The sequence below is a fragment of the Lactuca virosa genome, chromosome 2 (genome assembly GCF_052849685.1).
Source record: "Lactuca virosa cultivar CGN04683 chromosome 2, Lactuca_virosa_CGN04683_v6, whole genome shotgun sequence".
NCBI classification, from domain to species: domain Eukaryota; kingdom Viridiplantae; phylum Streptophyta; class Magnoliopsida; order Asterales; family Asteraceae; genus Lactuca; species Lactuca virosa.
The window spans coordinates 280,783,759-280,807,938 of NC_136427.1; the positions used below are offsets into that span (position 1 = coordinate 280,783,759).

A 24,180-nucleotide genomic window follows, 5' to 3' on the forward strand; every position below is an offset into this window, starting at 1 on the left:
TAATCAATTCTATGTGACTTTCACTGATGATTATAGCTGATATGGCTATATCTACTTAATCAAACATAAGTCAGAAAACTTTGAAAAGTTCAAAGAGTTTAAGCATGAGGTCGAGAATCAATTGGGCAGGAAGATAAAGGTACTTAGATCCGATAGAGGCGGGGAGTATCTTAGTATCGAGTTCAACGACTATCTAAAAGAATGTGGGATAGTCTCATAATTAACTCCTCCTAGGACACCACAGTTAAATGGTGTAGCTGAGAGGCGTAATCGAACCTTGTTAGACATGGTTCGTTCTATGATGAGTCATGCTTCGCTTCCTATTCACTTCTGGGGGTATGCCTTAGAGACAGCCGCCCACATCCTCAATCTTGTCCCTACAAAGAAGGTTGCCAAAACACCTCACGAAATGTGGACGGGGAAAGTTCCCTCGTTAGCACATATTAAAGTCTGGGGTTGTGAAGCTTTCGTAAGACGAGAGACTCATGACAAGCTAGCAGCTTTCGTTAGCACATATTAAAGTCTGGGGTTGTGTTTTCATTGGTTACCCAAAGCGGTCTTTTGGATATTTGTTCTACAGACCTAGTGAAAACGTGGTCTTTGTAGCACGAAGAGGAGTCTTTCTAGAAAGAGAGCTCATATTCAAAGAGGACAGTGGGAGCACCATAGACCTTGAAGAAATTCAAGAGTTGGCCAATGAAGGAACCTTAGATGACACTAGCACTCAACCAGAGGAAACAGTTCCTCTTGAACCAGTTGATAACTCATTACCTCTTTGAAGATCCACTAGGGTGAGTGTGCCACCTGAGTTGTATGGTTTTCATATTACTTCAGATGGTGACACATTCATCAGTGATAGGACACTGGTAAATTTAGATGAACCAGTTACTTACAAGGAAGCAATGGCAGGCCCAGAGGCTTCCAAGTGGAAAGAGGCAATGGACAGCGAGATTAAGTCCATGTATGACAACCAAGTTTGGAATTTGGTTGATAGTGCACCAGGTTGTAAGACGGTTGGGTGCAAATGGATCTTCAAGAAGAAGACAGACATGGATGGAAATGTGCACACATTCAAGGCTCGACTGGTTGCAAAAGGTTTCACTCAAACCCCAGGGGTTGACTATGATGAGACCTTCTCGCCAGTAGCTAAGATTAAATCTATTAGGATATTTCTCGCCATAGCTGCCTTTCATGACTATGAAATCTGGCAGATGGATATCAAGACTACTTTCCTTAACGGGAAGCTGGCTGAGGATGTTTACATGAATCAGCCAGAGTGTTTTTTTGATGCAAAGTTTCCCAATAGAGTGTGCAAGCTTGAGAAATCCATTTATGGATTGAAATAAGCATCTCGCAGCTGGAATCTTTGCTTCCATGAGAAAGTCAAAGAGTTTGGTTTCTCTAGAAGTGAAGATGAGTTTTGTGTGTATATCAAGGCTAGTGGGAGTATAGTAACTTTTCTGGTGTTATATGTCGATGGCATATTACTCATTGGTAACGGCGTTCCAACCTTGAAAGATGTTAAGTCTTGGCTTGGAAAGTGTTTTGCCATGAAAGACCTTGGAGAAGCTGCCTATATTCTTGGGATTAGAATATTGAGAGAAAGAAAGAAGATATTGATTGGACTTAGTCAAAGTACATACTTGGATAAGGTACTAGAGAGGTTTAGTATGGAAAATTCCAAGAAGGGAGAGCTACCTATCCAAAGCAATACCAAATTGAGTAAGACTCAATGCCCGAGTACAGATGAGGAAATAGCTGACATGAGTCGTGTACCTTATGCTTCTGCGGTCGGATTGATCATGTACGCTATGACATGTACTCGCCCTAATGTGGCATTTGCTTTGAGCATGGTCAGTCCCTATCAGGGAAACCCGGGTAGAGCTCATTGATTAGAGGTTAAGAATATACTCAAGTATTTGCGAAGGACAGAGGACTGGGTCCTTGTGCTTGGTGGCAATGATACTTTGAGAGTAGATGGTTACAGTGATGCCAGTTTTCAAACGGATAGAGATAACTTCCGTTCTCAGTCTGGCTGGGTATTTTTACTGAATGGAGGAGCGGTTACTTGGAAAAGTTCCAAGCAAGATACGGTGGCTGATTCTACTTGTGAATCAGAGTACATAGCAGCGAGTGAAGCGTCGAAAGAAGCAGCTTGGTTGAGGAACTTCATCGGAGATCTCGGAGTTGTTCCAACCATCCAGGAGCCTATGGAACTGTTCTGCGATAATGAGGGAGCGGTTGCCTTAACTAAGGAACCCAGAGATCATGGTAAAACCAGGCATATCGACTGAAAGTACCATTTCATCAGGCATAGAGTAGAAGAAGGCCATCTTGTAGTAAAGAGGGTGTCATCTGAAGATAACCCAGCAGACCCCCTCACAAAGGGTCTTAGTAGGGCTAAGCATATTCAGCATGCTCGGAGCATAGGACTGAAAGATGATATTAGTTTTAGTAGTTAGATTAGTCTAGTTCAAAAACTTGTTACAAAGTAAATGTAATTGACTTTTGGTGATTAAATAATAAAGTATTATTTATGAGTTTGTTTACTGCCTTTTGTCAATTGTTTATTATTGTGTTTCATTTTTCCATGTTTTTACTTCCAGAATAATATGATTATTCAAACTCCACAGTCGCTCGTACTTTTGGAAGTAAGTAGTGAATTAAGACTGTTGTGAATTGGATTGCAGATTGTCTAAGGATAGACATGGCAATAGAATTGCTGCAATGTTCATGAGTACTCAGAAATTGAGATTTGAGTATTGGATAAACCCTCGCTCAGAGTATCACTTCATGGAATTCATCACGAGTAATACTGAGACGATAATATCTTATAATCTTGAAACGAAGATATATGAGTTGTAATTTATAAAGTCGGTTATACATTGGTGATACGAAAACGCATCAGTAACTTGGTGTTATAAAACGTATTGTAATGTATAATTTGATGAGTAAAAGATACAAGCATATGAGTCAATGTTTATTCGTTCCTTTTACCCTAACCGGAAAAACGATATCGGTGGGCCCCTCGATGATTTCGTGTTGACTTATGTGCTGGGCCCAGCCATGATTAAATTGATGTGTTCAATTAGAAGTCCAACATCATCACAAATCAGAAATCGGGAAACATAGATTCTGGACAGAGAGATTGATTACATTCCATGTCTTATGTCTGGGGATATCCCGCAGAACGAAAGATTATATAATCACTTATTGTGACATCCCCTAATTTCTCGGCCAGAAAAGACCGATTTAATTTATGCTTTTTAAAATAAAATCAGAGAAATCTTTTCAAAAGATGTTGTGGAATTGGTCCCCAAACAACATATGATAAAAGTTTATCAAAATCCTTCATTAAGAAGGTATATATTTTCCATATATATATCAAAACCTCGGGATGTCATGTTCCGATACATATCAAAAGCATAAACAAGACATTATAAGCCTTACTACAGTTATTTACAACTACCGGCCTATAATCCAAAAATCTCACGTCATCCTCCGACTATGCTCGGGGTCCACTACCTGTAACATAAAAAGCTGAGTGGGTCAGGCTTGGGAGCCTGGTGAGCATATAGGGTTTTCAACCCACAATAATAATAAACTTATTAAGTTCATCAATCAATAATAACCCTGATTACCCGTTCCCGTTATCCTCACTTTACGTCCCTAAACACTTTTCACAAGGGACCTAGCCTAAAGAATATCATCGGGATGGACACTACTGCTAACGGGTTTCCTCAGCCATACATGTCCTAAACGCAACCATGAGGGGGATTGGAGTACAGCGAATAAACACCCAAGTTCATTAACACCTACAGGTTGCGGACCTGCTAATGTTTCCCACTGGACTGTCTAGAAAGTCTGTGGTCGTTATCCAAACTCCGCTAGATGACTGAATCACAAATCACATCGAGGCCTCTCATCACTTTTATTTTATCACACATCACTATCTACCCATGTTCTACCCAACATATTTGTAGATAAAAATACTTATACAGTTTAAAAACTTGTATAAAACATCAACTCAACAGTCACCTCAAATAACCAATTAATATATTTACACATAGCACGTATTATAAGGTAAATACTTCATATCTATGTGTAAAATGAAAGTGACTATACACTCACTTGATTTAATGAAAATCGGGCAGCAATTCGTTTCCTAAAAACGATCGTTTCTAATAAAACCGAGAGTTTTATTCAGAAACCGGGCTCTGCGAGGGTCGGGCTTCGAAACCGAAAAGATAAATTTTCCGGGCTTCTCGGGCTCTTCGTGGCGTATTCCGGGGGTTATAATCGATACCGGGGCTTTGGGGGATGCTAAGATGAAGAAAATATGGAAAAAGGGGCTAAAAGTGACAATTTCCCAAAAGTACCCGAGAAGGCTCGCATGACCCTTCTATTTATAGGGGTCCGAAGTCGGTCTTAGAAGGGGGGAGTCAGCATGCGAGGGCAGGTGGCATCAGGAGCGAAGGCCACGCGGCAGCAGCTGGGCGAGGGTGCGCATGTGCTCGCACATGGTCTGCGCGTGCGAAGCCTCGGTGTCGCCTCCTGATTGGATCGCGGCCTAGGGTCCGAAGTAGGGGGTACGTGGCTCTCTCGCGAGGGCTCGGACATGTGCTAAAGGGTACGTGTCGCCTTCTTAGTGAACCACTTCGGATCAGCTCACGAGATCGGATGACTCAGCAGCTCGGACACGTGGCACATGCGAGGCGAGGACACGTGGCCGAAGTCAACGTGTGCGAAAATTCCCGGTTTTGGCATTATTCCTTGATTTTCGCGCCAAAACTTCTAAAATCCATAACTATCGCATACGAGCTCCGTTTTTGACGTTCTTTATATGCACGCGTAGGTAAAATTACGCTCTGCAACTTTCGTTTAGACTTTGTTGGCTAATTATGATTTAATTTTTATATTATTATTTTTAACAGACCGGGACAAGAAATCCGTTAAAAATTCACAACTTCTTCATCCGACGTCCGTTTTCGTTAGACTTTTTACCGTTGTGCTACTAATGACGAGACCTTCGATTCTCATTTAGGTCGTGTCGGCTAAAAATCACTCGATCTAAAATTCGAGTTTTTAGCCGTCTACTGCTAAGCTGAAACTTCGAAAAAATCATAACTTCCTCATACGAATTCATATTTGGGCGTTCTTTTTATACTTACTCTCGGTTTAACGAACACTACGAGTTTCGTTTAGATCACTAAGGCCAAAAAGTAGTTTATCGAAAACTCACTTTTTACGACATTCGGCCGCGTGCCGGTTTGTCGCGAAACTTCGACAAGTCATAACTTCTTCGTTATAACTCGGATTTCGGCATTCTTTATATATCCGTAATCCTTGTCACGCCCACTACAATTTTCTTAATAGATATCGGCTTTATCTAAAATTTAATTTTTGACGCTCATTTTTATTCTTAATTAATTAAGCCCTAATAATTAAGCATAAAACACATAATTCACATAATATTCACATAATTCCTTTTCATTTCTTCAAAATGAGTTACAAAGGTTAACCTAGACTATAATGTCAATATTAATGCCTAGCCTAGAAACACGGGCATTACAATTCTCTCCCCCTTAGGATGATTCCGTCCCCGGAATCACACATCAGCAAACAAATGCGGGTAGTGACTCATCATGTCACTCTCCGTTTCCCAAGTGAGATTTGGCCCATTCGTATGTTTCCAACGCACAAGCACTAAATCGACCATCTTGCGTCTCAGCTTCTTAGTCTTACGGTCAACGATTGCCTCAGGTTCTTCGATCAACCTCTTGTTTTCATCCAACCTTAACTCAGAAATGGGAATTATGCCGGGCACATCTCCCGTGAACTTTCTTAAATAGCACACATGAAAGGTATTATGAATACCTTCAAGTTCTTTCGGTAATTCTAGCTTGTAAGCTTGATTCCCGATCCTCTGAAGAACTTTAAATGGTCCAATAAACCTTGGACTCAACTTTCCCCTCTTACCAAATCTTATAAGTCCCTTCCACGGCGAGACTTTAAGTAAAACCGAATCTCCAACTTCGAAGGATATCAGTTGTCTTTTCTTGTCAGCATAACTCTTTTGTCGATCTTAAGCAGCTAACATCCTTTCCCTTATCACTTTCGACTTTTCAGCAGTCTGATGGACCATTTCAGGTCCCATAAACTGCTTTTCCCCAGCTTCCAGCCAACATGATGGCTATCGACACTTCTCCCCATACAAAGCGTGATAAGGTGCCATCTTGATGCTCGAGTGGAAACTATTATTATAGGAAAATTCTACTAGAGGTAAGTGTTCATCCCAATTACCTTGGAATTCTAGGGTACATGCTCTCAGCATATCCTCCAACGTTTGAATCGTTCGTTCGCTTTGGCCATCGGTTTGAGGATGGTAAGCTGTACCAAACACAACTTGGTACCCAATTCCTCTTGTAGACTTCTCCAAAACCTTGAGGTAAAACCGCTGTCACGATCGGATACAATCGTTAACGGAACACCGTGTAGCCTCACAATTTCCTTCACGTAAGAATTCACAAGTTTATCCATAGACCATTTCTCGTTAGCGGCTATGAAATGCGCATTCTTAGTTACAAAGGTTAACCTAGACTATAATGTCAATATTAATGCGTAGCCTAGAAACACGGGCATTACACTTATCTAAGGACACGTAACTGACTGGGTCAGAGTTCAGCAGCAGCTTTTGGAAGCTACAAATTGCTGGTCAAATTTAGAAGGCATACTAGCAATTATAGTTACAGACTTATCCAAGTGGGAGACTGTTGGATTAGGTGTCTAAGCCCATAACTATAATTGGTATGTACTTAAATTGATAGCAGCACAGTCTTTTTGGGTTGCCCTCAAACCTAGCAACTGGACAAGAAAATTATGAAAGGAGAGATATTGATTTATTATAAGATTAATAAATTAATATAAATGATTTATTAATATTTTAAAAGATTAATATATTAATTAGAAATCATAAGGTTTAATTAATAGTTAGCTAGAAATTAATTAGAATTAATTTTGGGGTTAATTGTATTAATTATAAAGTGCAGGGACTAGTTTGCAATTATCAAATAGTTGAGTGGAAGGCTCCAGAACCTCTTTGGAAGGAGGTGGACGAAATCTATTGGGAAACCCTAAGGATTTAATCCAAGGGGCTTGGATAAGGCCTTTGGATTAGCTTAGGCCCCAAGCAAAGGAGTATTAGGGTTTTCCCTAAACCCTAGATCCCTCAGCTATATAAGGAGCCTCCCAGCTCCTAAATTCGGCCACTCCTTCCTTTATGAAACCCTAGGGCTGATTTTTGCATACCCTACTCTCTCTCCTTCAAGTTTCCTTCTTGCTAGCTTTTGGGTGTGACTCCATTAGAGGCATTACATTTGTGGTGCTAGGCTTCCAAGAAGATCAAGTTCAAGAGGATTAACAATTGTTTTCTATAACAATTGAAATGTATGTAGTTCTAAAACCCTAGTTTGTTAATTTCGAAAATAGCCTCTCTCCTCTAGGGTTCTTGTTTTGCAATTCAAAGTTATATGTTCAATAGTTAAAACATAGATCCAAAGTAGGTTGCATGTGAACTTACAAATTGTTTTCTAGTTTATTTGTTTCACCTAAAACCCATCATATATATATATATATATATATATATATATATATATATATATATATATATATATATAGTAGTTTATAACCCGTGGGAACCACGGGTTATAAATCTAATTAAACTTTCATAATAAAAATTTATAATTATTAATCAATTATTTTAAATAAATAATTAATTAAGAGATATATCAAACTTTTAAAGTTATTATAACTTCAAATTTGACATATAATTAGAAAATATAAATTTGAATTTTGAAATGAATTGTCTAATATATCTACATGACACATGACATAATATTAATGAAGAGTTGTATTAGAGTAACACTTGGCAAAAGGAGATTAAAACTATTCATTTATTAGAATAGTATTAATATTAATGATGAGTTTTATATATATATATATATATATATATATATATATATATATATATATATATATATATATATATAAAGTCAAAAAAAAAAGATTTGTGATCTCTAAGTATTTTTTATGCATTTTTATGATTTTTAAGGTTTTTTTAGGGTTTTTGTTTTCAATAAAACCTAAACATATATATATATATATATATATATATATATATATATATATATATATATATATATATATATATATATATATATATATATAACAAGGAACCAATGAATCAATCGTGAACGTCGGAAATCATAATGATCAACGGCCAAGGAAAAAGATGTACAATTGTACATTGGACGCGCACATACCAAATTATACCAAAAAACTCACCTCCTTACCAAAAAAAACCCACATCTTTTTTTCGATTAAATTTTTTTATGCCACATTTTTTATCGAAAAAAAAAAACCGAATATACCGTTGTTCACGATTTTTCGTCATCTTTTCATAGAGATCCATGTTGATATATAAAAAACAAACATTTTTTTGTTCGAAAAAAACTCACTTCATTTTGTTATTTTTTTCAATATTTAAGTTTAATTTTATCCAAAAAAAAAAAACTAATTATATAAAAAATATTAATTTTTTGTACTCTCTTAATAAATATCAACACCGACTAAAAAAAAAGTCGATCAGTGTAGATTTACATTGTGAATCTAAACTGTAAATATTTCAATTTTTAACATTCACAATGTGAAGAAGCTCGATCAGTTCAGATTCACATTGTGAATTTGACTTACACACTGTCAATCTGAGAATGTTCACAATGTGAATCTGAACAAGTTCACAATGCGAATCTGAACTGAACTATAATTTTTTTTAACATCAATATGAATCTATGTTTAAAAAGTACCAAAACGTATGAATTTTGACATATTTATTATTTTTTTTCTATAAAAAATTGACCTTAACTTTTCAAAAAACAAAGAAAATGAAGTGGGTTTTTTGAAAAAAAAAATCTATTTTTATATATTAATATGAATCTCTATGGATATATGACGAAAAATCACAAACAATGGTACATTCGGTTTTTTTTTTTTTTTTGAAAAAATACATGGCCTAAAAAAAATTAAACTAAAAAAAGGAAGTGCGTTTGTTATAAATATGGTGCATGTGCGTCCATTGTAAAAGTCTACAACCCTTCCTTTTGTCGTTGATCGCTTTAAATTACGACGCTTTGGATTGGTTCTTTAATTCCTTGATTATTAATGGTTCTCTATTGAACTTTTCTATATATATATATATATATATATATATATATATATATATATATATATATATATATATATATATATATATATATATATATATATATATCGGGTGATGACTCTTTTTAAAGTGAAGACTTTTAAGGACACCATAAAAAATTAAGAAAAAATCTAAAAAAATACAATTTATAAAATCGAGCATAGCACTATATCCGGGAGAAAAAAAAATTGGAAAATTACTTTTTCATCATTAAAATTAAAGCATGGATCATTTTTATGATCCATGATTCAATTTTAACGATGCAAAAAAAAATCCAATTTTTTTCTTGGATATAGTAGTTTGCTCGATTTTATGATTTATATGTTTTTTAGATTTTTTTTCAATTTTTTTAAGGTGTATTACCGAAAAAAGAGTCATCACCGGTACCAGACCCTATATATATATATATATATATATATATATATATATATATATATATATATATATATATATATATATATATATATATATATAGGTTCAGGTTCATTTGAGACTATGCTGACTTTGTGACACCGTGATACCAAATCTAAAAATAATTTTAAAATGAAAAATAAAAGGAAAAATCCAAAACTTCTTTTTTTAATTATTATTTTTGAAAAATACGTGAAATATTCTAATAGAATATTATACTGTAAATATTCTAATGTGATTTTTAAAATGTTAGAATATTATACTAGATTTCTCGGATATGTAGAATATTCTATTATTCTATTAGAATTTGTAAAAAAAGTATTATTTATTTTTTATTTATTTTGGTATTTATTTATTTATTTTTTGGAAAATATAAATTCCGAAAATAATATTTGAAATTTTTTTTTCGAAAATTTTCAATTATTTTGCATTTTAAAAATGTTTTTTGTTTTATCTACCAAATGAATGGCTACGATTGCGTCTCACGGTCTCACAAAATTAGGCCGTCTCACATGAACCTATATATATATATATATATATATATATATATATATATATATATATATATATATATATATATATATATATATAGAGAGAGAGAGAGAGAGAGAGAGAGAGAGAGATATCTTTTGTGAATTCCTATATTTTCGAAAACCACTTTTATTTTAAGAACTATTTTATCCAATATTTTTTATTCCAAAACAATTTCTTAATAGGTTAAGATGAACTTATAAAAGGATCTTCGATGATTTTATCCAAACAAAAATATTTTTTTCAAATGATGTCAAAATATACATATTTTACGTCACGTATGTTTGCACAAACACAACTTTGTATATTTATCATTTTTTTTAAAATCTCACATCTACAGTAAATGATAAAATTCCCCTTATTCTCAAAGCAAGTTTTATGAGACGATGAAAAACGATGCCAGTACAGCGAGGTTGTACTCAAAGGTATGTTCAAAAAATCATTAAGATCTACAAACTTTTCAAATCACAATCGTTCGCTTATAAAAATTTCCTAAAATAACCAAATCCAACCTAGATTTCAGTAACCTGTTTGATATCTTCGAATCACTATTCGACATGGGCGGTCGGAGCTCCTACAACATGACCAAGGAAGGTGAAGATCAAGGCTACAACCTCATTCTAAACTTCAAAGAAACTGTATTCGGAATCAAAAAAGTAATCGAAATATAAAAACTCGACACCTGTCAAACTTGCAATGGATCCGACGCAAAACCCAGAACCACCGCTTCTCGCTGCTCCCTATGTGACGATCAAGGCCAAGTCATATCCTCTGCTAGAACTCCCATCGGCATCATCCAAAAAGTCACCACCTACTCCTCCTATAAAGGAACTGGAGAGATCTCAACTCCATGCACCACATGCTCCGACAATGGGCAAGTCCGAAAGTCAAAACGAATCAGCCTCAAAGTCCCTTTTGGTGTCGATTCTGTGTCGATTCTGGTAACTGGTTAAGAGTTAGTTAAGAAGGTAACGCCAGAAGAAGAGAGGCGGACCTGAAAACTGTAACTTGTTTTTGATACTTGATGTTCTTCCCGATCTGGTGTTGAAACATGACGACACAAACATTTTGTACACTTATCCCTAGAGTGACGATACAAACATTTTGTACACGATGACAATGTTACATTTTGGTCTCCTGAGTTTAAAAAATGATGAATTTTACTACTTAAGGGACCAACTACAAATAAAATTTTAACCAAAAGGACCATTCGTGTAATTTACTACAACTAGTTAACATAGGAATGATTAAAAACTAACGATAATGGCTTAATTGACATGTACAGTAAAAGTTAGATGGCTTATTGCGCAAAAAAAATAAGATAAATTGTCAAATTGGACCAAACCCAAAACTTAATTGTGCTATAGTGACATTATCCCTTCTTTATATGTGCATTAACCTATTTAGAAGTTTTTTTTTTTAGAAAAAAATATACCGAACAAAACAGTTCTCAAACTAAGAGGCTTATTAAGAATGTATGTATTCCCCAAAGTATATATATATATATATATATATATATATATATATATATATATATATATATATATATATATATAAAAGATCAAATGAGAACCCTAAAAGATTAGGAACCCTAAGAACCACAAATATCTAACATCTAATAACATTTCAAACACTTTATAATTTTTTTACAAGAAAACTCGCTCAAAACTTTCTCAAACCCTCTCAAACTCTCCCAAGAACATAAACCCTAACACCACTTCAGCTACCTGTCGCCGCCACCTTTCGTCGTCTACTACCACCTTCACTCGTCGGAATGTCGAGTCGTCATGTTATTTTGCTTCAAATGCACTGCCAACCGCCACGACAAACGACTAGATCTACATCAGATCTGATGTATTTGAGAGTTAAACCCATCGAACACCACCACCGTCGTCAACGGTCACCATGTTGCTTCGTCTTCGATTCAGTGAAACACGATTAGCTAGCTTGTCTACATCTCTTTCTACGTGATCTATGGTGAAGAAGAAGTAGATCTACAACAGATCTGACGTAGACATATCTGAGCTCTAACACTGATGACGTTAATCGTCCCCATCTCTGCCGCTCGTCGCTCCGGTGAAACTCCGTCAGGTAGCCTTCATCCCTACTTTTGATATTCAGTGATACACCACCAGATCTACATCAGATTTGATGTTTTTGATGTATTTCAGTTGTAGATCTGGTGGTTATTGTGCACTTCAAGGTGGTCGACGACGGTACCACCGCCATATCATATTTGTTGTACCTCCTTCTCATATTTTGTTCTTTGTGTATTTTTTTTCTTTGGTTGAATCTCTATGATAATGTATAGATAAAAAAAGTTCTTAAATCAGATGCACAAAAGGTGTTTGATGAAATGCCTCAATGAAAATAAAGTATCTGTTAAGCTGTGAATGTGTATTTGAACTGGTATATTAAGCATATTAAGTTGTGAATAGATTTTTGAACTAATCTTTTAAGTTGTGAATGAGTATCTGAACTAATATTTTAAATTGTGAATTATAAAAGAATTAGTATATTAATTTGTGAATTCTGATTTTCTTTATCCAGATAAGATTTTTGGAGCATGAAAAAAATGTAACCGCTCTACATTTGAGTGTTTTGCATCTTGAACTCTCTTCTCTTACTTGACTATTTTTTTAATCTCTCAAAATCTTAATCCCCACTTTATCTCTATCTCCTTCCTCTCTACTTTTTATTCATTCACTTAATAGTATTTAATATATATATATATATATATATATATATATATATATATATATATATATATTAAACTATGAATTTTGATTTTTTTTATCCATATATTATTTTTGGAGATTGATTTAAGGAAGCTTACTAAAGTGTAAGAGATCGAGATTTGATTGTGTTAGGAGGAAGCAAAACTATAAATAGTATGTATTAAGTTGTGAATGTATTATATTAAGTTGTAATTTTTATGTATTAAGTTGTGAATTAAACAGTGAATATACTAAATTAATTTGTGAATGTACTATATTAAATTGTGAATTTTGTATGAATTTTTGTGTTAAAGTGTGAATGAGTGAATTAATATTTTGTTTAAACTATGAATATTGTATTTTGAATTGTGAATGTCTTAGAAATGTTCATTTTTAAAGAGATCTACAATTTAAGAGAAAGAAAATGAATTTGTCAAGATATAGTTCTATTTCATTTATTAAATTTTTGTAAATTTAATTATAAATATGGTCTTTTTAAATGAGACACTACTAGAAAAACATCCTTTTACGACGCGCAATGCGTGTCGTAAAACGCTCAGACGACGCGCAAATGCGTGTCAAGGAAGGCCCTGTCATAACGAGAGACGACACACATTACGACGCGCAGTTACGACACGCATTTACGATGCTCATTTACGACACACAATGCATATCAAGGAAGGCCCTGTCATAAAGGAAGACGACACGCATTTGTGTGTCGTAACCTTACGACTCGCATTGCGTATCATTAAAGCCCCTGTCAAGAAAGGTCATGTCATAAATGAATATGACACACCTTTTTGCGTATCGTAATTTTAAATGTTTAAAAAAAATATTATTTATAGATTTACTAATTTTCAAATTAAATTTGCATTTAATGTCTCATAATAGAAAATAAAATATCATATGCAAAAAATACAATCCATTACATAAAATTTAATGTCATACAAATAATCGTTCCATGGAAAGATAAAACAAATCAATAGAAGTTGTAACGAAATTTACAAACTAATAGTTCTAATAACCTAATGTGTGCCTCACTGTAAACAAGATTTGTGCTGATTTTTTTAAAACCCTTGTCATCAAATGCTTCCTTGGCTACAATAGCTGTCTGAACATCTGAAATTTATAATTTTTTTTTAACATTTTACAAAATTATATTATATATAATAAGCTTCTCAACACTTGTTATCAAAAAAATTAATTAACTCTCACCAAGGTATTGAATTAGAGCTTGAACTCCACCATTTTTGTCAAACATTGCTATCTTTAAAACATGCCCAAAAGCAGAAAATACCTGTTTACAACAAAGTGAGAGAAAGAGAGATTAAAAATGAGCACATGGTCAAATATGAAAAAAACATTCACAGTCAGAAAGGTCAAGTTCTTGAATTGATTTTGTTAGATACTTCACCTTGATGGCCGAACTATTCTTTTCCATTTCATCTCCATCAGAATTTCCATCTTTACCCCGTCATTACGCTTTATTACTCCAGGTAAATGTCCATCACTCCATAAAGATTCTGCCAAAGCTAGTCAAAGTCATGCTAGAGAGTCATGAAAAAAAAAATTTAACATCCTACATTACTGAGGAAATAACATGGAGGGGCATTTAGGTAAATCGTCATTGGGATTAGGATATATGTAATTATATGTAAACTTGCTCATGGGGAAGAGCTATCTGCATATATATATATATATATATATATATATATATATATATATATATATATATATATATATATATATATATATATATTATTAGATGAAGATTTATAGATTCTTATTAGGCATGTAAATGTAAATAAGAACTTATGTGTACAATTACTTGTCTTTTCACTGCGATCTATAAACTCATTGACTTTTTCCACAAGATCCGGATATGCTCCAAGCAAACTATTTACCTAACAAAAATAAAATTTTCTTTAATTTATCAAATTAAATCTATGGATACCACACAAAAAGTCATCTAGAAGTTTTATGGATACACAAACAACGAATGCAGATAACTAGCAATAAAGCAGGAAGCAGATACTAGAAACAAAAAAGAATAAATCTTTAAATAATGTGTATTGTGTATATAAGTTTACCCTTGATTGCAGTTGTGGCCGAGTAATACTCTTTGTGCAATACTCTGCAATGCACTTCAAAATGACTAGTAATCATCTGAGTTGCTCAATCTTTCCTTCACCTTCTCACGAAGACAAAGCATTTGGCCATGTACATCTTCCAACATACAAAGGTTCAATAAGGTCATGAAATTAATTGTTCAAAAGAATGCAATACCTTTATAACAACAGCCAGATGGGACTAGTAGATACCTTGATGAAAGAGTTCAGCTACAGAGTCTTCAAGAGTACGTGGGGGTTTATTTTGGGAAAAATGATGTGTCACATCACAATATTTATCATCTTGATCATGTTCTCTTTGTTCCGAGTCTTCTGATGTGTCTTTTTCTTTCTCACCATGTTCCCTAATCTCTTTATCAGGTATAGTACATGCTTTTTCATGATCTGGATCAGGCTGGTCAACGTTGACTTTGCATTCAGTGTGAGGTACTGGGAGTGGGTTTTTCTGGGATTTTGTTGCTGTTACAGGGACACGGTAAGGGAACATATCATCAGGTAACCGGATAGGGGCCAACACGGAAGGAACTTCACGTGGATCATTTGAATGAATAGCAGTGCTAATCAAGCTGGGGCTCGGCTTGGGTGCAGACATACCTCCATCCATTGACAGTGAAGATGAACATGAAATTGGACTACAATGAATAAAGATGATGTATTGAGAAAAAGTGCAACAACCATAGAAAAGAACAATTGCAAAATATGGGGCTTAGATGCCTGATATAGCTTCACTGTAAGTTTGTTTAAACTTTAAACAACAAAAGGTAAATGATAATCATTCATTAATATACTTCTGAACATCTTCATCTAAAAAATTCATTCCAAGATTAATTGGCTGCTAACTTTTCCAACCTTGAATTGAACTAGATTTGTCAAATATTCTTGAACGTCATATATGATTAGGATATTGTGGAAATAACAAATAAATCAGATTGAAAAAGAAAAAAAAACATGACAAAATTGCAAGAATGGTCCTTGTGGTATGTCAAAACTAGCAACTTTGGTCCAAAATGGGTTTGGCTCGCAAGGATGGTCCAATAGTTTCGTTTTGTTGCGAGTTTAGTCCAAAAATTTTAAAACTTTTTATAATGACGAATTTGCCCTTGGTATTTTCACTTTTTCAATTTTTTTATTACAGAAATCAAAAAAAAAAATCTCTCTCTCTCTCTCTCTCTCTCTCTCTCTCTCTCTATCTCTCTCTCTCTCTCTCGTTAGTATCTCATCAGAAAAAAACTCCCTCCTCCTTCTTCTCCATCGTCGGAGAAGGGCAACACCTCCCCTCGTTTTGCAACAGCCCAACCTCCCACCACAGCCGATGTCATCAGAATCCCTTCCTCAACCTCCCTTTCATCTCCAACTCGTCTATCTCCCTCGTTTCTCACTTCTTCGGCGAAGAGAGCCACCACAGTCGACTGTGGCAGCTCCTCCTCCTCCCCCTGTCGTGACCCACCACCATCCAACATCCCAAATCCAAATCCACAATGGGTGTTCTTCGTTCTTAATTTTGGATCTGAAATAAAACCCAAATCCAAAAGTTGAAGGTAGGTATGTTCTTGGTTCCAAATTTGAAACGAAGATGAAGAAGGGTAGATCTGAAACAAAATCCACACACAAAACCTTACCTGAAACGAAAACTCACCATCGATTCGAACGAAAGGCAGATAGGAACCTTCAACAGTGAAACTCGAAGGGATGGGGCAAAAAAGAAACAATCGACATTTGGAGGATGTCTTAGTGGATCCGAATGACAGGAAAAGGAGGAAAACGGAAGCAAGAGAAGAGGTGGGGTTGTTGGGCAGTGATGAATCGGAAAAGCACCACCGGAGCTCAACTGTCTCGAAGAAAGAAGAAGAGTAGGGAATGAGGGGGTTGTCGTCTCTCGTTCTTTTATCAGAAAAATAATAAAAACACACACAATTGAGAGTGTGTTCATTACAGAAAACGAAGAAGAAGGACAACATATATAAACATCGATCCAAGGGACTATTTGACTGGTTTGTTTGTCAGAAAAGGAAACACGAAAATGGGGTTGATGGCCATTTAAATACAACATATAAGGAGGGGGTTGTCGTCGATGAAGGCATCAACAACAAGTATCGGGGTGCTTGGGGTCTGCTAGTTGTCGAGGGTGGAAACAGGGTAGTAGCCTCGGCTGTTTGCCTTCGTTTTTTTTTTGTTATCAGGTGAGAAACAAGAGAGAGAGAGAGAGAGAGAGAGAGAGAGAGAGAGAGATTTTATTTTTGTTTTGTTTTTAATTGTTTTTTAATTGTTGTAATAAAAGAAAATTGGAAAATAAATAATAAGGGGCAAATCCGTCATTATAAAAAAGTTCATTGGAAATTGGACTAAACTCGCAACAAAACGAAACTATTGGGCCATCCTTGCGAGCCAAACCCATTTTGGACCAAAATTACTAGTTTTGACATACCATAGGGACCATTCTTGCAATTTTGTCAAAAAACATTATGTTCTTCAGATTATAACCAAATCAGATTACTATAATATAAGCAAATTATAGCAAAAGCTAAAAACAAAAAACAAAAAACAAAAAACACATTATGCCCAAATCAGACGGAGGCGATACCAGCAAACAAGAAATAAGCAACACTTAAACTATATCATTTTATCAAAGAAAAGCTACCCTTTAACCCACCTTGTAAGTTTTGCAATCTGTTCTTCCGGAACATTGAATTTAATAAGCACCTCTCTTGCAGCATCCATGCTTAATCTATGAACATCAGCATCATTTCTAGTGACTGTAGATCCTCCTCTATTTATAGCAACTTTTTTCTTTGCAATGACATTTGAAACTGGAGCCTTGGGAGCAGTTCGAACATAGCTAAATCTTAATCATCTACCAGATGGATCACCAACACCAGTAATCTCCAATCTTTCAATATTTCCTCTATCCTGAACAACAATATTTAAGACTTCAAACCAATAAATCATATCCAGTTAAGTATTAAGTCCCTGTTTGTTTTTTTTTACCTGATTTGTACAAGCAACAAAGTTGTTGCTTAAATTCCAGGGAGTTCTTTGTAATTCTCTCTCGATGTAGGAAGCAGCAGCTAAAGCTATTACTTTATCAGGGTGCTGATTCATTGCAGAGGAGAGACCAGATGGATGAGTCATGCTGATTCCTAGACGGTTAAGTCTGCACATTCCAGCTAGCATGCTTTCAAAAGCACATACCTAACACACAAAAAGAAATAAGATAAAAGAAAAGGAAGATAAAGATAAAGATTAAAGAAAAGTGAAAACATACATTTTCTGGTGTCACCGTTCTTCTAAGCTCCTCCTCTAATGGAATACGAAAATTTCGCTTCATAACCCATGAACCCCTCTGGTGATTGGTTCCATAAATATAAAACAAACTGTTAATATATTGGTATTATGGGTAAAAAAGTAAGGTAATGAGTAAAATTTCACCTGAAAATCACAGAATAACTTTAACCTCTTTCTTAAAGAAACTTCAGCTACATTTGCAAACTGTGTAGATAACTCATTGGCACGAATGGCAGGTGTCAAGCCACGTTTTTGAAGAGCACGAAACTCACGATACATGAACACCATAAGCCTATTCATATTATACATCTGAACACCTTTTGATACAGGGGACATCACCTCCATGTGAGGCTCCTATTTACATTACACATTTTAAATAAATATATAGATGGAAAAAAACGAAGGAAAGATATAGGTCAAACCTGTTGAGCAACAACGTAAATCCGGTCAATGCGTCTTAATGAGAGCTTTCCCTTTGAAGAGCGAATGAGTAAATAGTCAGTGGATGAGAGTTTATGTGGATATATTGGAGCTATGTACATATTTGTTGAAAGAATTCATGGGTACCATTGTTCCTTAAGGGAATCTGACCTCTAGGGCCTGCTCTTCGAATAGAATATCAAAAGGATCAAGTTTGGGTTTCCTACTAAATTAGAAAACTAAATCAACAACAGAAATACATTGTTGGATAAACTGCTTCCCACCAAAGAACTCAGTGTAACCTTGAGAGGAGTGAAAATGAAGTGGTGAGAGAAAAATGTAAAATCATAAGCAACACAAGACGAAGCCAACACAAAAGATTCATAATTTAATTAGAGAAAATATATGAAGTAGCCAACAAGTCGATTTAATTACCTGTTTTGCAGTCTTTCAGGAGCTTTCAATACCTTTCTTGAACCCTAAATTTCTCCAATCTCTGAATCCTACCCCAAAAATTGTTAACCAGGGTGTTTAATTCGTTAAAATCGGTTCAAATTGCTTACCAATTTATTGCTATGGGAGAGGAAGTCAGAACTACCGACTTCGATGTCAGCGGTAGAGATGACGACAATCGAGTTTCGGAGTGGGAGGTTGGGTTGCCGAACGTCGATCTGACTCAAGATGGTTGTGGAAGGCGAGGAGACCGTCGATCTGAATCAATACAGTTCCGATTCGAGGAAATTAAGGAGAGTTGATAGCGGCGGCGCTAGCGGTGGAGCTGGAGAGGAAGCTGACTCCGTTGATAGCGGCGGCGCTAGCGTTGAAAAGGATTCATTTGGTTTGGACTCCTCAACTGCACAAGCGATTTGTGGAGGTTGTTGCGCATTTAGGAGTGAAGAACGTTGTTCCTAAAACGATTATGCAGATGATGAACGTTGAAGGATTGACCAGAGAGAACGGCGCCAGTCATTTACAGAAGTATAGGCTTTTTGTAAAACGGATGCACGGATCATCTAACGAACAGCCATCTTCTTCCGATCCTTTGTTCGCTTCCGCTACTGTTCCAAGAGTTTTCACGATTCAGATTAGCAGATATTACATAAATTTTTGGGGTAGGATTCAGAGATTGGGATAAAAGAGAAATGATCGTTATTCTTCTTCGGTAGAAATGTTCACAATTTTGTGTGGAATGAATGTGGAAAAAAGCCCTAGTTGTGAAAAAAAGCCCTAGTTGGTTATCAGGAGGAATGAACGCGCCTTATTAAAAAAAATATAAAGCGACATTCTTACACGACACACATTTTACGAAAGGCGTCCGTGTTTTTTTTCTTTGCTATGACACTAGTTTTAGGGCACGCAAAAATGCGCGCCCTAAACACTTAAAATTTATGAAGAGCTAACATTATGTTTAGGTCACACACTTTTGCGTATCATAATCACTGCATGTCATAAATTGCGTGTCATTAAAGGCCTGTTTTCTTGTAGTGAGATTTGAAATGTTTGTTTTATTAAATTGTGCATACAACCAAAAAATGTCATTTATTTTTGCGTTAGTCCGGCTACGATAGGGCGACCTTCCGGTGGCGGTCCGACGATGTTCCAGTGGCTACAGATGGTGGCTGTTTATAAAGGAGGGAATGAAGAGTTTGATTTATTAAATATTAATGTTTGATTTGTCTAAAATACCTTTTTGAAAACATTTTAAAAAATGGTTCTTAAGATTCTTAACATTTTTGGGTTCTCATTTGAACTACTCCCTATATATATATATATATATATATATATATATATATATATATATATATATATATATATATATATATATATATATATATTACTTATTATGCAAATTTGGTCAAATGCTGAATTTTAAGTGGTACAACCCTTAAAGCATCATATACAAAAAGTTTATACACTAAGACCTTATCTGGTCAAGGTGAATCAGTCAACAACGTTAAACCAACCTTCCCTCAATTTCAGCCATTTGAATCGGTGAAAATCAAATGAATCGGTTAAATCAAAGTTATAAAGCATCTTAGACATTTTAATCAGTTGAATTGGGATCGTCGAAGTTACATGATCAGAGGCTTTATGTAGATTACTTGACTTGCGATGAAGTTTTATTTCCCAAAATAGAGTATGGCTGCCTGCACCGGTTACTCGCCGTCGTATGTAATGGTAGAAGATGGTTTCACTAACGATTTCATCTCCGGTGAAGAGAAATCACAGAATTCAGAGCAAATAAATGAACGGGATATCGGAAAACCTCCAAGGCATCTTTCATTAGTCCGTCATAGCATGAGCACGGCGACACTCCTGACACCTACAGATCCGGTATTTAAATCATTTCTTCCCTTCAATACTTACTAGCTCATATTTCACATCTTAAATTCGTCATTCAGTTGCTTAATTAAACCCAATTTTAAGCAAATTACAAGTGTTAGAATAACTAATATTGCCCGAATCATACTTCCCTAGGACTTTAACTTTGGGATTGTTGATGGGAAATCGGAATATATGCCTATGATTCGATCAGGAAGCTATTCAGAGAAGGGGCCAAAGGAATACATGGAAGATGAACATATATGTATAGACAACCTTCTTCAACATTTAGACAAAACAGAAGGTTTTTCTTCCCTCGGAGCTTTCTATGGGGTATCCATCTTTCCAAAATCCATCTCTCTTCTTTTTTCTTCATCTGAATCTTCACCAGTTCATTCAATCAATAGGTTTTCGATGGGCATGGTGGCACAGATGTTGGATCTTATGTTAGAAAAAACATATTAAAATTCATAGTCGAAGATCCCCAGTTCCCAAGTTGTTTAAAAAAAGCAATAAGAAATGCATACATGAACGCCGATCAAGCATTTGCAGAAAACAGTAGTGTTGACATTTCTTCCGGAACCACTGCATTAACCACCTTCATATTCGGAAGGTAAGCTGGTTGATTCTGAATTTTGATTATCTTCTCCTTTTCATTCTCTTCTTCATCCGGTAAAAAGAGTAATCTGAATTCTCAAACACGATGATGATTATAGGAAGATGGTGGTTGCAAACGCGGGCGATTGTCAGGCAGTTTTAGGAAAAAGGGGCAGGATTGAGCTCTCCAACGACCACAAACCAAACATTGTGACCAAAAGACACAGAATTGAAAAACTAGGTGGTGTAATATACGACGGGTATCTAAACGAGCAGCTATCGGTTGCCCGGGCACTTGGGGATTGGCATATGAAGTTCCCAAAAGGTTTCAGGGTCAGGCTGCCCGTTGAGTTCAGAACCAGAGTTACAAGAAGTTTTGTTGATGGAATAAGATGAGTTTGTGATCATGGGGTGTGATGGTTTATGGGACGTGATGAGTAGTCAATGCGCTGTAACAATTGCTAGAAAAGAATTGATGATTCATAATGATCCTGAGAGGTGTTCTAAAGAGCTTGTGAGGGAAGCGCTTAAGAGAAACATGTGTGATAATTTAACGGTTATTGTGGTCTGTTTCTCATCGGATCCGTCCCCGTGGATTGAGGTGCAACCGCAAATGGGACATAGGAGGAGTATATCTTCTGAAGGGATTAATTTTCTAAAGGGCGTTTTGGATGGTAATTCGTGAGAGAGAGAGAGAGAGGATGTGTAATTTGTGTTTATAACCTTTTTTTTTTAAAAAATTCTATGTTGTCTGATGCTGCTAAGGTTTAATGATAGTGATTTTCAATTTGGTCACCAATCGATCCCACACCAGAAGTGTGTTTATGTTTAATATTTTTAAGTATTTGATAGCTATTGTGTTTTTCTTTTCTAATTTCACAGGTTATTGAAGACACAACATGAGTTGGAGTCTAATTCTAGGTATCGTCTCTCTCCCTTAACGTCTATATATAGTTTAGTTGTTGGTCTGCGTTCTTACACGGTGATTTAGGGGGAAAAGGATATCCATTGGAAAAGGGTAGTTGTAGCAATTATATATTCTTTATTCAATATGATGATTAAGTTTCTTATTATATTTTTCTATTTAAACATGTTGCAGAGATAAGAGAGGAATCAGAAGTAAATCAAAATGTTGATGACATCTTTTTTTTTCAATTATATTGGTTTCCATGTGAGCATTTCTTTCATTTTCTTCTTAATTTTTTTATATTTTCTTATAAAAATGTTGAAGAAAGCTGAGGTTATTGATGTTTCAAGGACCGGCCGGAACCACAAATCGATTAAAGAGAAAGGGTGAAAAAAACCTAGATTTTTATGCCTTTTACTTTCTTCCATGTTTCACGCTTTCAGGAAATGCTTCAAATCCATGAGTTCTTACTTATGATTATAAAACCCTGAATCCTAATGAAGATGTTGTTGCCATTGACAGATCTAAACTGAGGATGAACAAAATGCTGAAGAAAGTGGGTCTCAAAACTTACCCGGTGAAAAAAAATCAGAAAACGGGATCTTTCTCATTGATAATCTGGAATAAACCACCATTGTTCCTTATTCTTGGTATTTTCGAGCTCATACATATTTAATTTTTTTTCCCCAGGTATTGCATCTCATGGTTCTCTATCTATTTTTTTTCTTCTTGATTTTGTTTACAAAAATGAAATCATAAAGGGGTACAAGTTTTTTTTTTCATTTTACAGAGGGTTTTACCTTTCAAATTCCTATGAGATGAAACATTGAACTTGGGAGTTGTTCGAAACCACATCAGTCCCGACTCACGTGATTCTAAAAAAAAAGCTAAGAAAGCTCTATAAAGAATTAAAAATTAAAAAACAAAATAAAAAAGAGAGAACATTTGTCCTTTTCTAAATCCGGTGATAGCCAAAGTAAAATACATAATGAAGAAAATGATGAAAATAGACATACATGACCCATGAAAACGGGCCAGGGTCAAGAATCAGGCTGTGGGTTTCTTCTGTACAAGAAAAGATTGCAACTTTGGAGTAAAAAATAAGATCAAGTTTGTGTTCTTCAGTTTTCTCTATAGATTGGTACCTTAAATGGGAACCAAATTAAAGTTGGACACACATACTTTTTATAAATTATTGGTATTTGGTGTGAAGATTATGAAATGCAGGAAAAAGATAAAGATTAAAAGATGGAAGACATGGTGTAATAATAGAGGTAAAGGGCAAAATGGTCTTTTTTGGTTTCCTTAATAGAATATTTCATATTTTTCTTTATTATTGGATTTGTTTATTTAGAAAGTTATGTTTGTAGGAAACATGGTAAAGGACAAAATGGTTTTTTTCGGGAATATTTCATATTTTTCTTTATTATTGGATTTGTTTATTTAGAAAGTTATGTTTGTAGGAAACATGGCAAAGGGCAAAATGGTCTTTTTTGGTTTCCTTAATAGAATATTTCATATTTTTCTTTATTATTGGATTTGTTTATTTAGAAAGTTATGTTTGTAGGAAACATGGTATGGTACAACATCGTCAAGGGGAACACT

General features: G+C 35.1%; 1 long non-coding RNA gene and 2 pseudogenes across 1 annotated transcript; 2 read left to right on the forward strand and 1 right to left on the reverse strand.

Annotated features, from left to right (window-relative positions):
* Positions 1–14,745: 14,745 nt before the first annotated feature.
* LOC145157037 (uncharacterized) lies at positions 14,746–15,296 on the reverse strand. The gene is made up of 3 exons (XR_013737057.1): positions 15,240–15,296; positions 15,009–15,144; positions 14,746–14,822 (listed from the first exon to the last, which is right to left on the reverse strand). It is a non-coding gene; the product is annotated as an uncharacterized LOC145157037 (long non-coding RNA).
* A 4,028-nt stretch (positions 15,297–19,324) lies between these two features.
* LOC145158562 (transcription factor LUX pseudogene) lies at positions 19,325–19,884 on the forward strand (annotated as a pseudogene).
* A 1,004-nt stretch (positions 19,885–20,888) lies between these two features.
* Positions 20,889–22,353, forward strand: LOC145157038 (putative protein phosphatase 2C 27; annotated as a pseudogene).
* The last annotated feature ends 1,827 nt before the right edge of the window (positions 22,354–24,180 follow it).